Genomic DNA, 24925 nt, shown 5'->3' with positions numbered 1-24925 from the left:
AGAACATTTTAAATTTTGGATAAGTCAACAGGCGTAATAATAGTAACAATAACTTAAACTTGTATAGCACTGTTTTTTCTCACAATAACCTTGTAAAGTAGATGCTAGTATTTCACAGATAAGAAAAGTGGCTCAAGGTGTTTCGGTAAGTAGTAGCAGACCTGGAGTTGAATAGAGGTCTGTACTTGGCAAGCCCAATGCTTTATCCACACAAAGCCATCCACTTTTTTTTTTTTTTTTGCAAGAGAGACAGGGACAGATAGGGACAGACAGACAGGAAGGGAGAGAGATGAAAAGTATCAGTTCTTAGTTGAGTTCTCATATGTGCCTAAAGCCATCTGTTTTTTGTTTTTGTTTTTAAGGTTTTATTTATTGATTTTACAGAGTGGAGGGGGTAGGGGACGAGTAGTATCAATTCATAGTTGCTTCACTTTAGCTGTTCATTTATTACTACTCATATGTACCATAACCAGGCAAGCCCAGGGTTTTGAACTGGTGACCTACGTTCCAGGTCGATGCTCTAGCCACTGCACCACCACAGGTCAGGCTAAAGCCATCCGCTTTAAATGAGGCAGGAACTGTAGGGTTAGATCACTAGAGAGTATTTTTAAAAATTATTATTTGTTGATTTTAGAGAGGAAGGGAGAGAGAAACATTGATTGTTTCACTTATTTATGCACTCACTGGTTGATTCTTATATGTGCCCTGACTGAAATTGAACCTACAACCTTGGCATATCAGGAGGACACTGATCAACTCGCTAGGGGATAGTATTTCTTACTTTTTTAAGATTTTATTTACTGATTTTTTTTGGGGGGGGGGAGTGTGAAAGGAGGCGGTGTGTTGGGGGGAGTGGGAAGGATCAACTTGTAGTTGCTTCTTGTATGTACCTTGATCTGGGCAAGCCGGGGGTTTTGAACTGAGCGCCTCAGGTCCATGCTTTATCCACTGTGCCACCATAGGTCAGGCTATAGTATTTCTTAACTTATATGCCATTTTTTTTAAAATTCCACTTTTCTTTCACAAGGGTTTGCTGCACTTTTATCAGGATATACAGTAAAATGTATTTTAGGGCCCCAACCAGTTGGCTCAGTGGATAGAGCATTGACCCAGGGTATGGACAGCTTTCGGTTCAACCCCCTCCCCCTCCCCGCCCCTGGTCAGGGCAAACATGAGAAGTGACCATCTGCTTCTCTTCCTCTCCCTATCCCCCTTCTCTCTCTTCCCCTCTTGCAGCCAGTGGCTGGTAGGCCCTCAGTGCGGAGGATACTCAGTTGGAGAGAGTTGGCCTCAGGCGCTAAGGATAGCTGGGTTGAGGAGAGCTCCATTGATTTGGAGCATCATCCCAGAAGGGGGTTGCTGGGTGGATCCCCATCACGGTGCATGTGGAGTCTGTCTCACTATCTCTCCTCTCATTTTAAAAAAAGTGTATTTTAAGATTCATATTGTGAACCATACATAGTGTGAATTCATAGTGATATCTGTCAAGTGAAGTGTTGAGCTGAGTATCAACCACATGATGCACTCACTGCTTAGGGGGATAAACTGTACTGCAAACCAAATAGAGATATAATTTGATATCAATAATTCTTTTTTAATTAAAAAATTTTTTAATCTAGAAATTAAATTTAATGGGGTGCCACTGATCGATAAGAGTACACAGGTTTCAGGTGAATATCTCCATAGCATTTTTTTTTTTTTTTTTTTTTTTTTTTACAGAGACAGAGAGAGAGTCAGAGATAGGGACAGACAGACAGGAATGGAGAGAGATGAGAAGCATCAATCATCAGTTTTTTGTTGCGACACCTTAGTTGTTCATTGATTGCTTTCTCAAATGTGCCTTGACCATGGGCCTTCAGCAGACTGAGTAACCCCTTGCTCAAGCCAGCGACCTTGGGTCTAAGCTGGTGAGCTTTGCTCAAACCAGATGAGCCCGCGCTCAAGCTGGTGACCTCGGGGTCTTGAACCTGGGTCCTCCACATCTCAGTCCGACACTCTATCCACTGCGCCACCGCCTGGTCAGGCCTCCATAGCATTTGAACTGTTGTGTACTCATCACCCAAAGTCAAATCATTTTCTATCACCATATATTTTGTCCCTCTTTACTCCTCTCCCCACCATCCTTCTCCTGGTAACCAGTTCACTTTTATATGTGTCCATGAGTCTCAGTCTTTATTTGTTTGTTTTGAGAGAGAGAGACAAACAAATAGGAAGGGAGAGAGAGAAGAAGCATCAGTTCTTCATTGCAGCACCTTAGTTATTCATTGATTGCTTTCTCATATGTGCCTTGACCAGGGAGGGGGGGTGGCTACAACCACATCAGTGTCCCCTTGCTCAAGCCAGCTACCTTGGGCCCAAGCCAGCACAGTAACCTTGGGCTTCAAGCAAGCAACCTTTGGGCTCACGCCAGCGACCATGGGGTCATGTTTATGATCCCACACTCAGGCCAGCAACCCCATGCTTAAGCTGGTGAGTCTGTACTTGAGGCGGATGAACCCATACTTGAGCCAGTGACCTTGGGGTTTAGAACCTGGGTGCTCAGTGTCCCAGGTCAACATTCTTATCCATTGTACCACCACCTGGTCAGGTGAGTCTCAGTTTTATATCCCACCTATGTGGGGTATATATTTGTCCCTCTATTCCCCTTCCTAATGTCAATAATTCAGTGATCACAAAGAGAGTGTTCACTGGAACAAAGGGGAAACTTGGCCTTGTGGATAGCTTAGATAGAGCAGTAAACTTCTTTGTTGTAATAGCTGTACAGACCAAAGGGTGATAGAAAGTTTTTTCAAGTTTGCAAGTTGATCTTTTTATTTATTTTTAAAGATATTATTTTATTCATTTTAGAGAGGAGAGAGAGAGAAGGGGGGGGAGCAGGAAGCATCAACTCCCATATGTGCCTTGACCAGGCAAACCAAGCCCAGGGTTTTGAACTGGTGACCTCAGCATTCCAGGTAGATGCTTTATCTACTGTGACACCAAAGGCCAAGCCCAAGTTGATCTTTTTTTTTTAATGTGTAATGAAGTTGATCATTTTAGAAGCCAATGTTTGCATTTTAATAATTCCTTTTGGAGTGCTGTCCAGAATTTTGTATTTCAGAAGTGTGCTAGTTACTCAAAAAGGATTGTAAAATACCATCTTTTTTTTTTTTTTTTTGTATTTTTCCGAAGCCGGAAATGGGGAGGCAGTCCAACAGACTCCCGCATGTGCCCGACCGGGATCCACCCGGCATGCCCACCAGGGGGCGATGCTCTGCCCATCCGGGGCATCGCTCTGTTGCAACCGGAGCCACTCTAGCGCCTGAGGCAGAGGCCACAGAGCCATCCTCAGCGCCTGGACCATCTTTGCTCCAATGGAGCCTTGGCTGCGGGAGGGGAAGAGAGAGACAGAGAGGAAGGAGAGGGGGAGGGGTGGAGAAGCTGATGGGCGCTTCTCCTGTGTTTCCTGGCCGGGAATCAAACCTGGGACTCCTGCACGCCAGGCCAAAGCTCTACCACTGAGCCAATTGGCCAGGGCCAAAATACCATCTTAAATTGTTGCCTGACCTGTGGTGGCACAGTAGATAAAGCGTCAACTTGGAATGCTGAGGTCACCAGTTCGAAACCCTGGGTTTGCCTGATCAAGGCACATATGGGAGTTGATGCTTCCTGCTCCTCTCTCCCTTACTGCTTTCTCTCTCTTTCTCCCCTCTTTCAAATAAATAAATAAGATTTAAAAATATATATTTAAAAAAATCTTAAATTGTCTTGCACCTCTTACTTGGGGTGTCATCCCTTTTTCCTACTTTAACTTTTTACCCCGAGGCAACCGCTACCAGGACAGTTTCCATCCAGGGAAAGGGCTTATTTTTGATAAACATTGAATAAGTTAGTTAGTGCTTTAAGTATCGAGGTAGCATTTTTGAGGTAAAATTACAATGGAATGTTAAGGGTAGTATGTCTAGGATGATAATATTGTTGTGGAGCCCAATATATAATGACTTGTTTCTCTAGCTAGCCATGTAGCATCAGAAGGTCCTGCCTGGCCTCTTGCTTCCCATTTTTATGTGTTTCTTGTTGACACATAAAACTTTCTTAGAGCTGCTCTCTGAGGGATTACTTTGCTTAGGGACTTCTGCTAGGTTCTACTGTGGATTCTGCATGGAAGGTCTGACAAAAGTGAGAAACATTTGTGCTTAATTTTCTTTTTTAATATTTTATTTATTGCCTGACCTGTGGTGGCGCAGTGGATAAAGCGTCGACCTGGAAATGCTGAGGTCGCCGGTTCGAAACCCTGGGCTTGCCTGGTCAAGGCACATATGGGAGTTGATGCTTCCAGCTCCTCCCCCCTTCTCTCTCTCTGTCTCTCTCCTCTCTCTCCTCTCTCCTCTCTCTGTCTCTCTCCTCTCTAAAAAATGAATAAATAAAATTTAAAAAAAAAATATTTTATTTATTTATTCATTTTAAAGAGAGGGGGGGGGAAGGAGCAGGAAGCATCAACTCCCATATGTGCCTTGACCAGGCAAGCCCAGGGTTTTGTTTTTTGGGTTTTTTTAATTAATTTTTTTAGAGAGGAGAGAGAGAGAGAGAGAGAAGGGGGAGGAGCAGGAAGCATCAACTCCCATATGTGCCTTGACTAGGCAAGCCCAGGGTTTTGAACCAGTGACCTCAGCATTTCCAGGTCGACGCTTTATCCCCTGCGCCACCACAGGTCAGGCTGTGCTTAATTTTCTGAGTGTTTCCAAACCCCAGTCTCACAAATGACAGAAACATAAATATTCTCAGTTAGCAGTAAGAGTCTAAATTCAGGGAGGGGCAGGTAATACAATCCCTGTTTTCCTGAATGGAAAAACTGAGGTGCAGAGAGATTAAAGAGCAGACTGGACGGAGATCATGCTTCAAGACACTTGCACACCTGGGAACTGGATCTGGGCCTTCTAACTTGTGTAGTGTCTCATATATTGCAGGAAGGTGATACTGAAGGTCTTCTTTTTCAGTCTGAGTTTTTTTCTTGGCATGTAAATTCAAGGTACAATGCATGGCCTTCAGCGACTGGATGAAACATTGTACTGAGAAACTCGAAGGCCCTTGCCAAGAGATGTACAATGACTGCCTGGAAATACAGGCTGCTAACTATATGCCAAGATAAAATAAACTAAGTGTTCTATTTGGGTTTATAGAGAGGAAGTATCTCTAAAGCCTTAGTTCTTCAAGTCCTGTGGAGAAGCAGTAGTCATACATAGGAGCACAGTTCCCTTTGTGTTTGTGTTTCTCTAAACCTACAAGAGGAGAAGCAAATGATTTTTGGCAGTCTGACTAGTAAGCAGGCTCTGTGTCCTTTAATAGATGTGGAGTTCTTTTTGTCTGCTTTGGGACAGAATTTAGGAGCAGTGTTTTTTACCAAAGGACTATTGTCTGATAGTGCTCAAGGGAGTTCTGGTATGCATGGGGGAGAGACATTAAAGGAGAAATGGTATAGTGGATCACAGTGGCTTACTAAGATATGAAATAAAAATCATGAAACCCTGCTAACCAGAATAGATGGGGGCTGTCTGGAGGCAATTTTTTTTTTTTGGTGACAGAGATAGAGAGGGACAGATAGGAACAGACAGACAGGAAGGGAGAGAAATGAGAAGCATCAATTCTTTGTTGCGGCACCTTAGTTGTTTATTGATTGCTCTCCCATATGTGCCTTGACCAGGGGGCTCCAGCAGAGTGAGTGACTCCTTGCTCAGCCTTGGGCTCAAGGCAGCAACCTTGGGCTCAAGCTGGTGAGCTTTGCTCAAACCAGATGATCTCGTGCTCAAGCCGGTGACCTCAAGGTTTCGAACCTGGGTCCTCCGCGTACCAGTCCGACTCTCTATCCACTGTGCCGCTGCCTGGTCAGGCTGGAGGCAATCTTTTAAAAGGACTGGGCCTGCCTGGCCAGATATCTTGATTAGTTGGAGCGCCCTCCCGATGCTTAAAGGTTGCTAGTTCGATCTCCAGTCAGGGCACATACAGGAACAGATGAATGTTCTGTGTTTCTCTCCCCCCCAAATCAATAAATAAAATGTAAAAAATATATAAAAAAATAAAAGGACTGAGCCTGGCTAGATTTGGGGTGGTGAACGTGTGGTGCAGTGTACACATAGATGATGGATTGTGGAATGGCACACCTGGAACCTATGTAATTTTATTAACCAATGTCACCCCAATAAAGTCAGTGTAAAAAAAATTTTTTTTAAAGGGTTTTTTTATTTTTTTATTTTTTTTTTTTTTATTTTTTTATTTTTTACAGAGACAGAGAGTGAGTCAGAGAGAGGGATAGACAGGGACAGACAGACAGGAATGGAGAGAGATGAGAAGCATCAATCATTAGTTTTTCATTGCACGTTGCAACACCTTAGTTGTTCATTGATTGCTTTCTCATATGTGCCTTGACCGTAGGCCTTCAGCAGACCGAGTAACTCCTTGCTTGAGCCAGCGACCTTGGGTCCAAGTTGGTGAGCTTTGCTCAAACCAGATGAGTCTGCACTCAAGCTGGTGACCTCGGGGTCTCGAACCTGGGTCCTTCCGCATCCCAGTCCGACGCTCTATCCACTGCGCCACCTCTTGGTCAGGCAAAAATTTTTTGACTCATCTAAAATTTCTAAGGTCCCTTGATTCACCTCTATTGTGAGTGAATTTAATTTTCCTTTGGCCACAGTATTTAGAGGATGGGTTGTACATATATATATATATATATATATATATTCACCTTTTTTCAGCTATGGGAAGAACTTTGTACTCAAACCTCCCTTGTTAGTAAGGAAAGAGAAGTGACTACTGGCTGGGTAGCCATAGGGGAGCAAAAATGGGACTTATAGATTCACATTTGTGAGCATGTGCTGTCCTGATGTTTTACCTGAAATAGCTCCACTTCAAAAAAATATATTTTTGAGAGGTAAAACTTATTTTGGGTATATAGGAATTCATCTATGCTCTGTATGTACTCTAGTATGGCTTAACCTAGTTGGTTTTGGTTTCATGTGTAGTTTGTTGAATAAATTGAGTCAGACGAGGGTTTCTTTGCTTACCTCTGGAGCCCTGCTGGACCTCACTGCTCTTTCCTCATTGTGGCAACTGGAGTTGAAGTTCAGCACTGTACCATGAATAATAATAATAATAATACTGAAAATAACAATTGGAATATATTGTATATACTGGACACTGTTCTAAATGTTTGGCGTATTATCTCATTTAATATCCTCACCACAACCTAATGAGGTGTAGGCTCTATAATTATCTCACTTTTACCAAAAATTACTTTTTATTAAATTGATTTTAGAGAGAGGAAGGGAGAGAGAGAGAGAAACATCGATCTATTCCTGTATATGCCCTGATTGGGGATCCAATCAGCAACCTGCATATCAGGACAACGCTCTAACCAACTAAGCTATCTGGCCAGGGCAAAAAATTACTTTCTTGCCTGGCCTGTGGTGGTGCAGTAAGTAGAGCCTAGACCTGGAACGCTGAGGTTGCCAGTTGGAATCCCCGGGCTTGCCTGGTCAAGGCACATATGACAAACAACCAATGAACAGCTAGAGTGAAGCAGCTACTTCTTGTCCCCCCAATCCTCTCACTGTAAAATCAATAAATAAAATATTAAAAAAAGTTACTTTCTTTTTTTTTTTTTTTTTTTTCATTTTTCCGAAGCTGGAAACGGGGAGGTGGTCAGACAGACTCCTGCATATGCCTGACCGGGATCCACCCGGCATGCCCACCAGGGGGTGATGTTCTGCCCCTCTGGGGTGTCGCTTTGTTGCATCCAGAGCCATTCTAGCGCCTGAGGCAGAGGCCACAGAGCCATCCCCAGCGCCTGGGCCATCTTTGCTCCAATGGAGCCTCGGCTGTGGGAGGGAAAGAGAGAGACAGAGAGGAAGGAGAGGGGGAGGAGTGGAGAAGCAAATGGGCGCCTCTCCTGTGTGCCCTGGCCGGGAATCGAACCCGGGACTCCCGCACGCCAGGCTGATGCTCTACCGCTGAGCCAACCGGCCAGGGCCAAAAAAAGTTACTTTCTTGACTGGTCATCTTCATGCTATTCTATGTTTTTTTCTCCACCTCCTCCTACTTAATTTTCAATTCATCCTCCATCCTGTTCTTTTTTTTGTATATATTTCATTAGGTAAAGAAGGAATAAAAAAGTTTTTTAATTTATTGATTTTAATGAGAGAGAGTAACATGAGAGGAGAGAGAGAGAGAGGAACATCAATTTGTTGTTCCACTTATTTATGCATTCACTGATTGATTTTTGTATGTGCCCTCACCGATGATAGAATCTGCAACCTTGTATATGGAGACAGCATTCTAACCATCTGAGCTACAGGGCCAGGGCAAGAAGAATATTCTTTTGTTTTTTCTTTTTAAGAGAGATAAGAAACATCAACTCATAGTTGCAGCACTTTAATTGTTCATTGACTGCTTTCGCAAAAGTGCCTTATGGGGGTGGGGGGCTTCAGTCAAGCCAGGGACTCCTTCCTCAAGTCAGCGACCTTGGGGTCATGTCTGATCCCATGCTCAAGCAGGTGACCTTGTGCTCAAATAGACAAGCCCATATTTAAGCTGGATGAGCCCACTCTCAAGCTGGTGACCTTAGGGTTTTGAACCTGGGTCCTCAGCATCTCAGGTTGATGCTCTATCCACTGTGTTACCGCCTGGTCAGGCAAGAAGAATATTCTTTTTCTCTCTTTTTTTTCTTTTTAGTGAGAGGAGAGGAGGCAGAGACAGATTCCCACATGTGCCCCTACCAGGATCCACCTGGCAAGCCCACTAGGGGGCAATGCTCTGCCCATCTGCAGCCCTTGCTCTGTTGCAACCTGAGCCATTTTTTGGTGCCTGAGGTAGAGGCCATGGAGCCATCCTCAGCGTCTGGGGCCAGCTCACTCTAATTGAGCCATGGCTGCAGGAGAGGAGGAAAAGAGAGCGATAGAGAGAGAGAGAGAGAGAAGTGAGAGGAGGAGGGGTAGAGAAGCAAATGGGCGCTCTCCTGTGTGCCCTGACTGGGAATCGAACCTGGGACTTCCACACACCAGGCCGACGCTCTACCTCTGAGCCAACTGGCCAGGGCCCAAGAAGAATATTCTTGACAAAAGAACAGCATGAGCAAAGCAAGGAAAGAGTAAAAGAGTGCATGGTATGTTTTCAAGTCAGCAGCTATCTGCCATCTAGGATACTTGAGAGACAGTTGTAGGAGGTGAAACTAAAAATACAAACTCTGGTAACAAATTTTAGAAGCCATTGAAAGGCATGCTATGAATCTTTATTTTTATTTATTTATTTTTATGTTTGGGGTTTTAAATAGGGAAGTGATAGTAAAATTGTTTCATAATGTAACTTTGATGGCAGGGTGGAGTATGGGTTAGGGAGGGATAAACAGTTTAGGATTCTCTTACATTAGCCTGGGTGAAAGATGCTGGAATTATTGGGCCGTGGCTGAGGATAACAGGTAACCATTTTGATATTTTGGAGACAGATTAGTTGGATTTTGGTTATTGAAATGGGAGTACTGTGAAACAAAATGATGGAGAACAAAGCCTTTTTATATTTGACAAAAGGGTACATGTTTATTGAAAAAAATCCAAATAACACTGAAAAATACAAAGAAAATATCAACATTAGTCTTTGCAACTAGAGATAACCATTTTAACATTTTGGTGCATATCCTTCCGGACATGTGTCTGTTTTTATGCACGTGTGTATGTGGGTTTTTTCCAGGTTTTTTTATTGTGGTAAAATACACATAACAAAATTTATTATCTTAATTATTATTATTATTATTTTTTTTTTACAGGGACAGAGAGTCAGAGAGAGGGATAGATAGGGATAGACAGACAGGAACGGAGAGAGATGAGAAGCATCAATCATCAGTTTTTTGTTGTGACACCTTAGTTGTTCATTGATTGCTTTCTCATATGTGCCTTGACTGCGGGGCCTTCAGCAGACCAAGTAACCTCTTGCTCGAGCCAGTGACCTTGGGTCCAAGCTGGTGAGCTTTTTGCTTAAGCCAGATGAGCCCGCGCTCAAGCTGGCGACCTCAGGCCTCGAACCTGGGTCCTCTGTATCCCAGTCTGACGCTCTATTCACTGCGCCACCACCTGGTCAGGCTATCTTAATTATTTTAAGTGTACAGGTCACTGACCTGTAAGTGGTGCAGTGGATAAAGCATCGACCTGGAGCACTGAGATCGCCGGTTCAAACCCCTGCACTTGTCTGGTCAAGGCACACATGGGAATTGATGCTTCCTGCTCCTCTCCCTTTCTCTCTCTCACTCTCCTCTCTACAATGAATAAAAAAAATTTTTAACTAAAAAAAGTGTACAGGTCAGTGGTATTAAATACATTTATAATATGTGACTGTCACCACCATCCATCTTCATAACTCTTTACATATTGTAAAACTGAAACTCGATAGTTCTTTTTGTATTTTTCCGAAGCTGGAAACGGGAGAGATCGGGATCCACCCGGCATGCCCACCAGGGGCCATGCTCTGCCCACCAGAAGGCGATGTTCTGCCCCTCCGGGGCGTAGCTCTGTTGCGACCAGAGCCACTCTAGCGCCTGGGGTAGAGGCCAAGGAGCCATCCCCAGCGCCCGGGCTATCTTTGCTCCAATGGAGCCTCGGCTGCGGGAGGGGAAGAGAGAGACAGAGAGGAAGGAGAGGGGAAGGGGTGGAGAAGCAGATGGGCGCTTCTCCTGTGTGCCCTGGCCGGGAATCGAACCCAGGACTTCTGCACGCCAGGCCGATGCTCTACCACTGAGCCAACCGGCCAGGGCCTCGATAGTTCTTAAACAAGAACTCCTCATTCCTCCTTTCTTCCAGCCCTTGGCAACCACCATTCAACTTTCTATGTCTATGATTTTCACTACTCTTAAGTGCTTCATATAAGTGGAATGGTACAGTATTTGTCTTTTGTGTGACTGCTTTATTTCACTTAGCATAATGTCCTCAAGTTTCATTCATGTCTATCTGTTTTTACTTACGTTAATGCATACATTTCATGCTGTTCTGTGTCCTGCTTTTTTCTCCCTTTAACAGTATGTTATGGATATCTTTACATGTTAATGTATACAACTTTGCATTCGCGGTCTCAACCTGAGGGAATTTTGCCAGGGGACATTGGACAATCTGGAAACTGTTTTGTTATAACAACCAGGGTGGTGGGTTCCTGGCATTCTAATTGTAGAAGCCAGTATATGCTATTCATAAAATAAGCCCTCACAACAAAGAATTATCTGGCCCAAGATATCAATATATTGCACTGATGTTGAGAAAGCCTGTTCTATGTTATTGTTGTTTTTAAATTTTTTTTAAATTAAAGCAGAAATTTATTAAAATCCATTTATGTAGTGTTTTACAGACCACAAAAATGTACAGAATCCTCAACATTCTGGCAATGAACTCTATTCTCAGAAGTGTTTTGCGAGAAGACCAAATTCTTTTCCCTCCCTCCAAAAAGATACTTCTGTTTATACTCCTGAAAATGATGCATTTATTACACCATCTCAGGAACAATCCTGTTGAGATCCCCAAAGTTCTGCCAAGAGAACCTCTCCGGGATGCAAAGCCTCATCACAGAGGTGTAGTGCAAGAGATACATGACGGAGTGCCATTTGAGTGGAGTAGGCGCACAGCGGGTGGACAGGCCATGGAAGAGCCGGAGGGCCTGGCTGGTGGCCTCTAGCTGCGGAGCGTGGCCAGCCGGGACTGCATGGCTTCCTCCTCCTCCTCTTCCTCTGAGGTGGCCATCGCTTCTGGAGGTTCAGGCTCTGGAAGGGCATCAGTCACTTTACTAGGTGCTTTGCCCAAGGGCCCTGCTGTAATTTCAAAGAGAATTTTGTCTATTTCCATTTCTGCTGCTTCTTTCATTTCTTCCTAGTCATCCATGCTTTCAAAAGTGTCCTCTAACATCTCTTCTATGATTCCAGCCTTCATCATCTCTTTGGACAGCTCCCGCATGGTGGCCTGGATTTCTGGGATCTTCACAAGACTCTGCATGGCCTTCATCACTTGGGTGCTCTTCTGCAGGGAACCAGCCACTTGTAAAACCGCCAGCTGGTGGTTCATCCCCATGAGCACAGAGTTCATGTGAGCTTTGGATGCATAGAGCTTGCTGACAGCCTTCTTTGACCTGATCATCTCCTTGGCCAGAACCACACAGACTTCTTTCTGACCCTTCTTGGCAGCATCTTTCACAGATCGTTTCATTTTTTCTTCTTCTCTTTGAATATCTCTTATTTGCCTGTCAACAACTCTCATTTCCTTTCTTATCTTCAGTGACCACTCATTGACCAGCTCTTTGGGCAGCTTCTCCTGGGTTTTCCCAAACAGGCCCATAGCTTATTGAACTCGTCTTGCTCCTTCCGGTTTTCATTCCCTGCGCCCCTGTTTTTAAATTTTGAAGTAATTATAGATTTACACAAGAGTTTTCAATGAACCTGGCCAGGCGGTGGCGCAGTGGATAGAGCGTTGGACTGGGATGCAGAGGACCCAGGTTCGAGACCCCGAGGTCGCCAGCTTGAGTGCGGGCTCATCTGGTTTAAGCAAAAGCTCACCAGCTTGGACCCAAGGTCGCTGGCTCGAGCAAGGGGTTACTCGGTCTGCTGAAAGCCCACGGTCAAGGCACATATGAGAAAGCAATCAGTGAACAACTAAAATGTTGCAACGAAAAACTAATGATTGATGCTTCTTATCTTTCTTCGTTCCTGTCTGTCCCTATCTATCTCTCTTTCTTTGACTTTCTCTCTGTCTCTGTAAAAAAAAAAAGTTTTCAACAAGTCCAGAGTTCTTGTATACCTTTCAACCACCTTCTCCTAAAATTAACTTCTTATGTCATAATGGCACATTTATCAAAACTAAGAAATTGACATAGGTACAATACTGTTAACTGTCAACTTTATTTAGATTTCAGACTTTATTTTGGATTTCAGCTTTCTACTTAATGTCTTTTCTGTTTTAGAATCCAATCTAGGATACCATACTGTTTGTAGGCATCATGTCTTCCTTAGTCTCCTCCAATCTGTGACAGTTTCTCAGTCTTTGTCTTTCATGACTTTTTTTTTTTTTTTTTTTTGCCAAATCTGAGGTCATGCAGGTTTTTTTCCTTTTTTTTGGTTGTCAAATGATCTTTAATTGAATATTTTTCTTTGTAGTTTTAACTAGCCGGGCATTCCACTGCACCACTGTTGTCATCTGTGATTTCATGCAGGTGGCACCCATCACCATTGCAACCCATAGGATCTCTAATGGTTTCAGAGAGTTCTCTGGCTAAAGATTGGTGTGGCATCTGTCGGGCAGTGTTGACAGTCCCATCAAAAGTGATATTTCCACTGTGCTAATTTTTTTCTTTTTTTTCAGTCTTGTGGCAGTTCTTTGAAGGCTTTGATGATCGAGGCAGAGGTGGAAGGCACTACCTCAATCTGGGCCTGTCTAAATGGTCAATTTCACCATAATACTCTGGTCCTTCCAATACTGGTTGCTTTGGCAATGTCATTACCTATTTTTTTTTTGGAGAGAAACCCAGGAGACCCGATCTGGGGGGATAGGGCAGACATGGCACAACTTCCCCACCAGTGCTGTTCAGGTATACGACTTTGATCTCCTTGGGGTCGGCCTTCAGCGGCACTGTGGAGGCTGCTGGTGTTGGGTAAACCTGGATTCAGGATGACTGAAGGAAAGTTGCACCTAAACCTCTGAAGTGAAATTTGAAAGACCTACTTTTTTTTTTTATGTGAAAGGAGGGGAGGTAGTGAAGCAGACTCCCACATGTACCCAGACCAGGATCTACTTGGCAACCTTGTCTGGAGCAAATGCTATTTTTAGCACCTGAGGCTGATATACTCGGACCAACCCAGCTATCCTCAGCCCCAGGGACCACGCTTGAACCAGCTGAGCCACTGACTATGGGAGGGCAGGAAGGAGAGAAGGGGGAGAGGGAGAGAAGCAGATGGTTGCTTTTCCTGGGTACCCTGACCAAGAATTGAACCGATGACATAGATACGCTGAGCTGATGCTCTATCCACCGAGCCACTGGCCAGGGCCAGTTGTGTTTTTTAAAAAAATTTTGTAGCTTTGAGTTTTATGTTTAGGTCTGTGATCTATCTGTTTTTTTGTTTGCTTTTGTGGCAGAGACAGAGAGAGTCAGAGAGGGACAGATAGGGACAGACAGACAGGAACAGAGAGAGATAAGAAACATCAATTCTTCATTGCGGCTCCTTAGTTGTTCATTGATTGATTTCTCATATGTGCCTTGACAGGGGAGGGGGTGTTACAGCAGACTGAGTGACCCCTTGCCTGAGCTAGCGATCATGGGCTCAAGCTGGTGAGCTCTACTCAAACCAGATGAGCCCGCGCTCAAGCTGGCGACCTCAGGGTCTTGATCCTGGGTCCTCCACACCCCAGTCTGACGCTCTATCCACTACGCCACCGCCTGGTCAGGCTAATCTATCTGTTTTGAGTGAATTTTTGCATAAAGTATGGATGTATATTGACATCTAGTTGTACCCGCACTGTTTTTTGAAAGGCTACCCTTTTTCTATTGAATTAATTACCTTTGCACCTTTGTCAAAAACTAATTGACTGTATTTGTGTGGGGACTATTTTCTTTTTTTCCCATTGATCTATATGTTCTTTTGCCAATATCACATTGTCTTGATTACCATAGCTTTATATAAGTCTTGAAATTGGATAGCATAAGCTCTCTGTCTATATTATTATTATCATTAATTTATTGATTTTAGAGAGAGATAGGAAGAGAGAAACAGAAAACATCAATCTGTTTTTGTATGTGCCCTGAATGGGGATCAAACTGGCAACCTCTGTGTATTGGGAGGGTGCTGTAACCAACTGAGCTATCCAGCCAGCAGGGTTCTGTCTACATTATTTTTAACTTTTGTGTAGAATTCCACGAGTGTATCATAATTCACTTAACCAGATTTCTACTGAAGGTCATTTAGAAGGTTCAGGTTTTTTTCTATAATAAATGATGCTAATGTGAACATCTTTGTATATATATCTTTTTGTACTTGGATGATTCTCTTCAGAGTAAATTTCTAGAATGGGGTTGATGGATGACAGGATGTACACATTTTATTTTCTTTTTCCAACCTTCTAAGACCTTTATTAGAGGCTATACTTATTTTTTCTTATTGAGGTGAAATTCACATAACTAGCCATTTTTATTTATTTATTTATTTATTAGAATTAAAAAATATTTTCAATTTTTATTCATAAAATGAATCAAAAAAGCAACAATGGATTTACAAAGCCACATATCAGTAACAACACAAGAAGGAAATATTTCAGAGACATTTTGAAAGGTTTTAGAGGAATATATACCAGGCTAAAAATCTATCAAACCATGGTTATACAACATTTTATTTATTCCTGCATTTTCTCATTTAGTTCTTCCTTATATTTGCCTTTCTATTTTCCAGTTTGTCAGGATTTTGCTTTGTGTTCAAGAATTTTTTTTCTGAGCCTGACCAGGCGGTTGCGCAGTGGATAGAGCATTGGACTGGGATGCTGAGGACCCAGGTTCAAGACCCCGAGGTCGCCAGCTTGAGCGCGGGCTCATCTGGTTTGAGCAAAAGCTCACCGGCATGGACTCAAGGTCGCTGGCTCCAGCAAGGGGTTACTCGGTCTGCTGAAGGCCCGCGGTCAAGGCACATATGAGAGGGCAATCAATGAACAACTAAGGTGTTGCAATGCGCAATGAAAAACTAATGATTGATGCTTCTCATCTCTCCGTTCCTGTCTGTCTGCCCCTGTCTATCCCTCTCTCTGTCTCTGGAAGAAAAAAAAAAAAAAAAGAATTTTTTTTCTGGACTCTGGCCAGGTAGCTCGGTTGGTTAGAGCATCATTTCAGTACACCAATATTGTGGATTCCACACTGTCAGCGCATATAGGAATCAACCAATGAATGCATAAATAAGTGCAACAACAAATCAATGTTTCTCTCTATTGAACCAATAAATTTTAATTTTTAAAAGGTTATTGATTTGAGAGAGAGAGAGAAAGGAATATCAATCTGTTCCTGTATGTGCCCTGATCAGGGATTGAACTGGCAACCTTTTGTGCTCAACTGACACTCTTATCAACTAAGCAATCTATCTGGCCAGGGCAGTCAAAGCAATAAATTTTTTTTTTTTTTTTGTATTTTTCTGAAGCTGGAAACGGGGAGAGACAGTCAGACAGACTCCCGCATGCGCCCCACCGGGATCCACCCGGGGCAGAGGCCAAGGAGCCATCCCCAGCGCCCGGGCCATCTTTGCTCCAATGGAGCCTTGGCTGCGGGAGGGGAAGAGAGAGACAGAGAGGAAGGAGGGGGGGGGGTGGAGAAGCAAATGGGCGCTTCTCCTATGTGCCCTGGCCGGGAATCGAACCTGGGTCCCCTGCACGCCAGGCCGACGCTCTACCGCTGAGCCAACCGGCCAGGGCCAAAGCAATAAATTTTAAAAATTGAAAAAAAATTTTTCTTGATTCTTGTCCAGTTTTAGCCTGGTTATAACTACCTTGCTCAGGTGAATGTCCACTTGAACAATTGTGCCATTAGCCTTCTCAAGCTACACCCATTCATTATAGATGATATTTTTTCTGTACACCCATACTACCTTGCTGTTTTGCTGACCTTTGTAGTACCTCGGGCCACCTGTACCTTGTCCTTGTGAATGGGCACGGAGCAGATGTTGTACTTCTGCTGCAGCTCCTTGGATAGTAGGGGTGACATGATCTTCAGGCGCACACATGAAGGGACATTGAAGTGGTTTTTACGGTTTTAGCTATGTATGGTCCAGAGTCATGAAAGGGTTGAATTTAAAGGTGACCATCTACCTAGCACCCTCCACATAACCATTTTAAAATGAACAATTCAGTGGCATTTAGTGCATTCACAATGTTGTATACCAATACCTCAGATCTCTTATCTAGTTCCAGAACATTTCCATTACCCCAAAAGAAAATCCCATACCTACTAAACAGTCTCCATATTTTCCCTTCCCCTCAGCCCATGACAACTGCCAGTCTGCTTTCTGTTTTTATAGATTGTACCCATTCTGGACATTTCATATAAATAGGATCATATAATATACAACCTTTTATGTTGGGCTTTTTAATTTATATCAGTTGTAGCATTTCTGGCACATAGGGGTTTTTTTGTTTATTTTTTTTCAATTCAGTGAGAGGAGGGGAGGCAGAGACAGACTCCCACGTGCCCTGACTGGGATCCACCTGGCAAGCCCACTAGGGGGTGATGCTATGCCCATCTGGGGCATTGCTCCATTGTTCAGCAACCAAGCTCTTCTTAGTGCCTGAAGCGGAGGCCATGGAGCCATCCTCAGTGCCCGGGGCCAATTCGCTCCAAACGAGCCATGGCTGCAGGAGAGGAAGAGAGAGAAAAGTGAGAGGAGGAGGGGTAGAGAAGCAGATGGGTGCTTCTCCTGTGTGCCCTGACCTGGAATCGAACCTGGGACATCCACATGCCAGGCCAACGTTCTAGGTACATGTTCTTTTTTATGGTTGAATAATATTCCATTGTAGTATAGATTACAATTTGTCCACCTGATGGATATTAGCACTTTTAGGCTGTTGTGAATAGTGCTGCTATGAACATGTTTGTACATGCATTTGTTTTTTAGTTATTTTGGGCATGTGCCAAGGAGTGGAATTGCTGGGTGATATGGTAATTCTGTGTTTAACTTTCTGAGAAACTGCCAAACTTTTTAACACAGTGGCTATACTGTTTTACACCCCCCACCAACAGTATATGAGGATACCATCTTCTCCAGCACTTATTTTCCTTTTCTTTTTAAAAAATTTTTATTAATTTTAGCAAGAGAGGAAGGCAGGGGTGGGGGGTGGAGGGAGAGAGGAACATTGATCTATTCCTGTATGTGTCCTGACTAGGGATTGAATTGGCAACCTCAGTGCTTTGGGATGATGCTCTAACCAACTGAGCTTCCAGCCAGGGCTTATTTTCTGTTCTTTTTATTTATTTTTTATTTTTTAATTATTGTCATCCTGGTGAGTGTGAAAGTGGTGTCTTATTGTGATTTTGATTTACATTTCTCTAATGACTAATGATGTTGGGCATCTTTTTATGTATTTGTTGGCCATTTGTATATTTTCTTTAGGTCCTTTGCTCATTTTTAACATTTATTTATTTATTTATTTAAATTAAGTAAGAGGCGGGGAGGCAGAGACAGACTCCTGCATGTGCCTGACCGGGATCCACCCTGCAAGCCCCCTACCTGGCGATGTTCTGCCTGTCTGTGCTGCTGCTCTGTTGAAGCCAGTGAGCTATTTTATTTTATTTTGTTTCTTTTTTTTTTTAATGTTTTTACTTATTTATTTATTTACAGAGACAGAGAGAGCGTCAGACAGAGAGAGAGTCAGAGACAGAGATAGAGAGGGACAGACAGACAGGAATGGAGAGAGATGAGAAGCATCAATCATCAGTTTTTCGTTGCGACACCTTAGTTCATTGATTGCTTTCTCATGTGTGCCTTGACCGTGGGGCTACAGCAGACCAAGTAACCCTTTGCTCAAGCCAGAGACCTTGGGTCCAAGCTGGTGAGCTTTGCTCAAACCAGATGAGCCCACATTCAAGCTGGTGACCTCGAGGTCTTGAACCTGGGTCCTCCACATCCCAGTCCAATGCTCTATCCACTGCGCCACCGCCTGGTCAGGCAAGCTATTTTATTTTATGCCAGAGGCAAAGCCATGGAGCTGTCTTAGCTCCCGGAGTCTTTGATGGTGCCATGGCTACAGGAGGGGAAGAAAGAGAGAGAGATAGGAGATAGAGAGAGGGGAGAACCTCCTGTGTGCCCTGGTTGATAATGGAACCCAGGACTTCCACCAACAGGGCCAGGGCCCCTTTGTTTATTTTTAAATTGGGTTGGTTATCTGTGTTGTTGAATTGAACACACATTACATTTTGATACATATTGCCAGACTGCTTTTAAGAAGGTTTGTGTCAGTGATATGTCTCTTTCCCCTCACCCTTTCAATTTGTGTATTACCTTTCTTTTTCATTGTTGTCAGTCTGGTAAAGAAGAAATGGGTTTCATTTCTTAGGTTGTTTTTTGAGAATACACTCACTGACCCTTTGTGTTTTGAATTTTCTGTTTTGAATTGCCTGTTCATACTTGATATGTTGTCTACTTCTGTATAATGGTTTTCATTTATTTTTTTGTAAGAGCTTTTTGTGTATTTCAAGTTTTTTTAAAGATTTTATTAATTAATTGTAGAGGGGGGGGGAGAGAAAGAGAGGCAGGAGTGGGGAAAGGAATGAGAAGCATCAAACTTGTTGCTTCTGTGGGTTCCTTGACCCGGCAAGCCTAGGGTTTCGAACCCACAACCTCCGCATTCCAGGTCTCCACTTTATCCACTGCACACAGGTCAGGCTTTGTGTTTCAAGTTTTTTTTGGTTTTTTTGTTTTGTTTTTGTATTTTTTTGAAGTTGGAAACGGGGAGAGACAGTCAGACAGACTCCCGCATGTGCCCGACCGGGATCCACCCGGCACGCCCACCAGGGGCGATGCTCTGCCCACCAGGGGGCGATGCTCTGCCTCTCCGGGGTGTCGCTCTGCCGCGACCAGAGCCACTCTAGCGCCTGGGGCAAAGGCCAAGGAGCCATCCCCAGTGCCTGGGCCATCTTTGCTCCAATGGAGCCTTGGCTGTGGGAGGGGAAGAGAGAGAGAGGAAGGGGGGGGGGTGGAGAAGCAAATGGGCGCTTCTCCTGTGTGCCCTGGCTGGGAATCAAACCCAGGTCCCCCGCATGCCAGGCCGACGCTCTACCGCTGAGCCAACCGGCCAGGGCCGTGTTTCAAGTTTGTACAGTCTCATGTATTGGGAGTATTTTTCCAGTTGATCATTTGTCTTGAGTTTTATGATTTTTTTCTTTTGCTATGTAAAAATTTTTTATTTATTAATTTTTCTTTTGAGAGATAGGGGAAGAGAGAGGAGCATCAACTCATTGTTACATTTAGTTGTTCCATTTACTTGTGTACTTACTGATTACTTCTACTACATGCCCTGACCAGGGGTCAAACCCATGATCTCTGGTGTTCCAGGTGGTGGCTTTATCCACTGTGCTATCTGACCAGGGCCTAAAAGTTTTAAATTTAGCATACTTTTGTACACTTTTTAGGAGTATAAATTAATTTTAACATTTTTTTAAAGATTTTATTTATTGATCTTAGAGAGAGGGGAAAGAGAAAAAGGAGTATAAGAGCTGGAAGTGTCAACTTATAGCAGTTGCCTCTCTCATGTGCCTTGACTGGACAAGCCTGGAGTTTCGAACCTGCGACATCAGCATTTCAGGGCAATGATCTATTCACTGAGCCACCACAGGCCTGGCTATTCTAACATCCTTTTAGAAAGAGTTCTTACCCTGGAGTTAGAGGGACATCCAGATATGCAAAGATTGTGGGATTTGATCCCTTGTCAAGGCACATACAAAAACAGATCAATGTGTCTTTCTCCCCCTTCCTCTCTCTCTAAAAAGAAAGAAATAAAAAAGTTCTTGTTTGAAGTTTTAATCCATTTAACTGTTGGAACTTAAAGATGTAAATAAAAAATGGTGTTGATTCTTTAGTGTAAAAGAAGAGATACCCAGGGCTTCTTTATTTTTACTGCACAATACTGTTCCTCCGGTGGAGTTCCTTACACATACATATGTGCAGGAAATTGCAGGTGTCATAGGGGATTCTGCATTGTCCGGGTTTAAGTAGATCTGGGTGCCTTTGCTTAGCTACCTAGTCAGTTTCCTTGCTCTTTTTTTTTGCAGAAGGATTAGTTTACATCTTGTAGCATAGCACAATAATTGTAACAGTGGTTCTCACCCCCAGCTGCACATGGGAGTCACCTGGAGAACATTAAAAGATACTGATGCCTAGGCTTATAGTATTCAGTACATAGCTATTGATTAGAATTAGATGACTTGCTTAACTCTTCAGGTACCACTATTCTCTGCTAATTTATAGTTAATCTTTATTCTTACTGGGTTTTAGTATCCGCTTTGCCACTAAGTCACTGCATATGTAACTTTGGATAGGTTACTGCTTTTCTCTGGGCTTTAGTTCCCTCTTCAGATATATTAGGGAGTAGAGACTAATTGGATTAGGTAGAGATCAGCAGACATTTTCTGTTAAGGTCCAGGTAGTAAATAATTTAGGCTTTCTGGCCCATACAGTGTCTGTGTCTAAAGCTCCTTTTAGCTCTGGTATTTTGTGCTTCTCTTATAAACCCTAGGCAGGGGTCTCACCATAAAGGGCCAAGGAAAATCTTGTTTAACCTCCACCAGTTAAATATAGATAATACCAAGCAGTTATGTAGTGCTTACCATCTGCCTGGCACTATTCCAAACACTTTACATATAAAGGGTGGAACAAAATTAGGTTTACAGTTGTTTGTACCATAATTAATAAATAACAGTGCAAGAATACAGAATAAACTGTGTTTTGTGTACTTACAACTATAAACCTACTTTTGTCCCACTCTTTATTAAGCCTAATTCTCAGAATAACCCAGTGAAGAGCATAGGTTCTATTATTACTTTCATTTTCAGATGAGAAAACTTTAGGCAAAGAAAAATTAGATACTTAAATAACCTGCCAAATAAAGGCTATATAGCCGGGTAGTAGAGTCCGAATTTGAACCCAGACATTCTGTCTATATTGATTTGAGGGGGGGGGGGAGGGAGAGAGAGAGAGACATTTATTTGTTGCTCCACTTAGTTGTGTACTCATTGGTCACTTCCCATGTGTGCCCTGACCAGGGGTTGAACCTGCAACCTTGTTTTGGGATGATGATCTAACCAACTGAACTAACTAATTGGTCAGGGCCTGGAAACTTTATTATTAATTTTATTTTCTCACAAGAACCCTTTTGTGCCCTGGATGGTTTAGCTTAGTTGGTTAGAAAAGACAACATTGCGTTTCAATCCTGGTCAGGGCACGCAAGGGAAGCAACCAATGAATGCACAACTAAGTGGAATAACAAATGAATGCTTTCCTTTCCCCTCCGCCCTCCCTTCCTCTGTCTTTCTAAAAATCAATAATTTTTTTTCTAAATAAAAAAAATTAAGTCCTGGCCAGATAGCTTGGTTTGTTGGAGCATCAAGGTTGCCGGTTCAACCCCTGGTCAGGACACACAGGAACTGCTCTATGTTCCTGTCTTTCTGTCTCTCTTTCCCTGCCTTTCTCTTAAAACAAAACAACAACAAAAAAACCCCTTTGTGTCAGTCTTAGTATTATAGTCACATGTTATTGTCTGTATAAATTTTCATCTTTCTATTACTCTTTTAAAATTAAATTTATTGTTTTTTTTGTTTTTGGGTGTTTTTTTGTGGCAGAGAGGGAGAGTCAGAGAGAGGGACAGACAGACAGGAAGGGAGAGAGATGAGAAACATCAATTCTTCGTTGCAGTTCCTTAGTTGTTCGTTGATTGATTTCTCATATGTGCTTTGACCGTGGGGCTACAGCAGACCGAGTGACCCCTTGCTCGAGCCAGCGACCTTGGGCTCAAGCCGGTGAGCCTTGCTCAAACCAGATGAGCCCGCGTTCAAGGCTGGTGACTTCGAACCTGGATCCTCCACAACACAGTCCAACTCTCTATCTACTGCGCCACTGCCTGGTCAGGCTAAAATTAAATTTATTGGGGTGGCCTTGATTAATAAAATTACAAAGGTTTCAAGTGTACAGTTCTGTGATATATCATCTGTATATTGCATTGTGTGCCTACCACTCAAAAGTCAGATCTTCTTCCATCACTGTATATTTGACCCCCTTTACAAACCCTAACCTTGCCTGACCTGTGGTGGCGCAGTGGATAAAGCATTGACCTGGAATGCTGAGGTCGCCAGTTCAAAACCCTGCACTTGTCTGGTCAAGGCACATATGGGAGTTGTTACTTCTAGCTCCCCCTCCTCCTATAAAAAAGAAATAAAAAAAATAAAAAACAAACCCTAACCTTTTTCCTCTGGTAACTGCCATACTATTGCCTATGTCAGTGAGGTTTTGTTTGCCTCCTGTCACTTATTCTTGGGAACTTTGAAGGGGTTCAGTGTATGGTAACTGTCTTCTCGGGTTTTGGAATTTAATTTCATCTTAGTTGAAATTCAGAACTTGAAGCAAGCAAACAGACCAGAGTCAAATGGGGATAAAAATTCTGATAAGAAGCAGCAGAAACAGTTTGTGTTATAGACAGAGCTTCTAGACTTGAATCCTGTCTCTACTTCCAGCCAGTATATGGGCAGGGGAGCTGTCTGAGCCTCAGTGTTCTCAAGTATAAAATTTCAGGTGATTGGACTGGATGGATGATTTCTGAATTTCCTTATATCCCTGCATTGCAGATGGACTGCTAAGCAGCCCTGCTGCAGAGTTCTGCATTGCAAAGTTTTTTATTTTTTAACTTAAAAGTATATGCCAGTTTTGCATTCTCTGCCCTAATCTGTCCATATTAATTTAGATGTAAAAATATTGTAAATTGGATGTGAGGGCGATCTGGCTGCAACATCTGTCACCCCATTGGTCACCAGGGTTGATTCGGCTGATCTGGCTGGCTAGGTGGGTGTCCCCTTCCTCTCTCACCGCTCCACGTGCGTCCCTTCCGAAGCTGCGCGCTCGGTCGAAGAGGACGAACTTCCCCGCTAGAGGAGAGGACCTTTCTTCGGTCAAGGGTGTATGAGTAGCAGCGATCCCCTGCTAGAACCTCTAAACAAAATGTTGTCAATTCCTTTTACCATTTAATAGAATTGATGCTCAGGAAGAATGCATCATATGCATATTATGTATTATGTATGTACATCTCAATTTGAAAAGTATGGTCTTTTCTTTTTTCTTTTACAGAGTCAGAGAGAGAGTCAGATAGAGGGACAGACAGACAGGAACGGAGAGAGATGAGAATCATCAGTTTTTCATTGCGACACCTTTGTTGTTCATTGATTGCTTTCTCATATGTGCCTTGACCGTGGGGCTACAGCAGACCGAGTAACCCCTTGCTTAAGCCAGCAACCTTGGGTTCAAGCTGGTGAGCTTTGCTCAAACCAGATGAGCCTGCGCTCAAGCTGGCGACCTCGGGGTCTCGAACCTCGGTCCTCCACATCCCAGTCCAACACTCTATCCACTGTGCCACCGCCTGGTCAGGCTGGTCTCTTTTTTTTTTTTTTTTGTATTTTTCTGAAGCTGGAAACGGGGAGAGACAGTCAGACTCCCGCGTGCGCCCGACCAGGATCCACCCGGCGCGCCCGACCAAGATCCACCCGGCACGCCCACCAGGGGGCGATGCTCTGCCCCTCTGGGGCGTCGCTCTGTCGCGAACAGAGCCACTCTAGCGCCTGGGGCAGAGGCCAAGGAGCCATCCCCAGTGCCCGGGCCATCTTTGCTCCAATGGAGCCTTGGCTGCGGGAGGGGAAGAGAGAGACAGAGAGGAAGGAGTGGGGGGGTGGAGAAGCAAGTGGGCGCTTCTCCTATGTGCCCTGGCCAGGAATCGAACCCGGGTCCCCCACACGCCAGGCCGATGCTCTACCGCTGAGCCAACTGGCCAGGGCCTCTTTTTTTTTTTTTTTTTTTTAATTTTTTAAAAAATTTTTTATTTATGTATTTTTCACAGAGACAGAGAGTGATCAGAGAGAGGGATAGACAGGGACAGACAGACAGGAACGGAGATAGATGAGGAGTATCAATCATTAGTTTTTCATTGCGCGTTGCAACACCTTAGTTGTTCATTGATTGCCCTCTCATATGTGCCTTGACCGCAGGCCTTCAGCAGACCGAGTAACCCCTTGTTGGACCCAGCGACCTTGGGTTCAAGCTGGTAGGCTTTTGCTCAAACCAGATGAGTCCGCGCTCAAGCTGACATCCTCGGGGTCTCGAACCTGGGTCCTCTGCATCAAAGTCCGACACTCTATCCACTGCGCCACCGCCTGGTCA

At 43.6% G+C, this 24925-nt stretch overlaps 1 protein-coding gene and 2 pseudogenes across 2 annotated transcripts in view; 1 reads left to right on the top strand and 2 right to left on the bottom strand.

Moving 5' to 3' along the window:
* The window catches only part of TRIT1 (tRNA isopentenyltransferase 1), a 64822-nt gene that overhangs the window by 3628 nt on the left and 36269 nt on the right, over positions 1–24925 (top strand). The gene's annotated exons all lie outside the window — the stretch shown is intronic.
* LOC136397613 (charged multivesicular body protein 3 pseudogene) lies at positions 11676–12374 on the bottom strand (annotated as a pseudogene).
* Positions 15375–16822, bottom strand: LOC136397247 (ribosomal protein uL24-like pseudogene; annotated as a pseudogene).

Source organism: Saccopteryx leptura, chromosome 3 (assembly GCF_036850995.1).
Source record: "Saccopteryx leptura isolate mSacLep1 chromosome 3, mSacLep1_pri_phased_curated, whole genome shotgun sequence".
In the NCBI taxonomy this organism is placed as follows: domain Eukaryota; kingdom Metazoa; phylum Chordata; class Mammalia; order Chiroptera; family Emballonuridae; genus Saccopteryx; species Saccopteryx leptura.
Note: the sequence above shows the minus strand (reverse complement) of the source record. Positions and strands in the feature narration are given on the sequence as shown.